Source organism: Octodon degus, unplaced genomic scaffold (assembly GCF_000260255.1).
Source record: "Octodon degus isolate 3935 unplaced genomic scaffold, OctDeg1.0 scaffold00019, whole genome shotgun sequence".
Lineage (NCBI taxonomy): Eukaryota > Metazoa > Chordata > Mammalia > Rodentia > Octodontidae > Octodon > Octodon degus.
In genome coordinates this window covers 23704079-23705665 of record NW_004524595.1, presented here as the reverse complement: position 1 = coordinate 23705665, position 1587 = coordinate 23704079, and positions in this window count along the sequence as shown.

Here is a 1587-nt window from a genome sequence, read left to right as displayed (position 1 = left end):
ATGTACAATGTGTTAATTATTGAAACTGTCCCATTAATCAGTTTTGAAACTGTCTCATTGATATTTGTTTCTCAATAAAATAAAAAATAGATAAACAAATGCACTTTCAAACCACACTTTTAAGTGAAATGAATTGAACACACATGTTTAAATAGCAAATTTACTCTTCCATGAAGAGTAGATTTTAGCTCATGAAGGACAAATTTGTTTCCCAAATAATACAGCTAAAATCCACAGTTAGGTCCCATTGAACTTAAAAGCCACTAGGCACTGATAAATATTTCTCAAAGTACATTTCAAAAAGTAGCATGCCATGGAACATTAAGAGCAATTACTATTAAAGTTGAACAAACAGATTTGAAAAAAAAATTGGTATAAAAGTTAATTTTTCTCTTCATTGCAACTGAGCCTTCCATGGAGTAATTACAGTATGAGCCTCTAAGAAATGTTTTATTGGATAGCATTTCCACAATTCATTTGATGAAAGTTCTTCTTCACAAGGCAAAGGGAATAACCGCAGTCCTGACTCTGCACTTGCACCTACAAACAGAATCAATATAAAGATGAGAAGTTTGAAAGAATATTTATATTTATGTTTCCATTCTGGTGTATATGTATCAATGAGACACAAACACAACAAGTCAACCTGTTAAGGGCAAATTTTTGCTGTCTACTGCACTCCAGAGTGAACTACTTTAAGCCAAACTGCTAAAATGATTCACTTATAAAGCAAAGAAACATATGCACCGACGATTCAGAGCATAGCAAATTAAAATAAAGTTCTTGCCAAGTCAACCCTTGAAAAAGAGAAAGGGAAATGCGATGATGATAATTCTATCAATGAGCTTTTAAGAAAGGCAGCAATAAATTTCTTGTAAATGGTTAAATAAAGCAGAGTATTTGAACTTCTCCAATGATTTCAGTTGAAGAACTGTAACCCTAGGGATAACATTCAAGGCAAATTATCTATGAAGATGTTAGTATTCATTATACTCCTAAGTGTGTGCTTAGAGGCTGAGAAGATCATAACTCACACACACAGAAAAAGGTCCTTCTGGTTTCTTTACTGAACAAAAGCTGACTAGTTTTAAAAGTGAGATGGTACAATAACAACTATAATTTTGTGATATGAGCACAGTTTATACTTTAGCTCAAGGAATTTATGTCTCATAAATATATTTATAAAATATTTGGGTTTTTTATATTGTAATAATTTTATGGAGAAAGAAGTAGCAATGAGAGAGTTTCAAAACAGTGTAGTAGTACAGTTACAATAATTAACACATTGCAAATTGTTGTCTTTGTAGTAGTTATTCCTACTACAAGATGCACACATGATATCTTGTCTAAACACTATCAGTTCAAAACCTTCTTCTCATTGAACTAAGAGAAAATAGAGTGTTCCACCCAACCACAGCTGAATGCACTTTTTTTTCAGCTGCACATGGGTCATTTTCTAAAATAGACCACATACTGGTCCATAGGTCATGCTTAAGGATATGTAAGAAAACAGAAATTATCCCATGCACATTGTCTGACCACAGTGCAATGAAACTGGAAATAAATGACAAAAGAAACCAGAAAAAA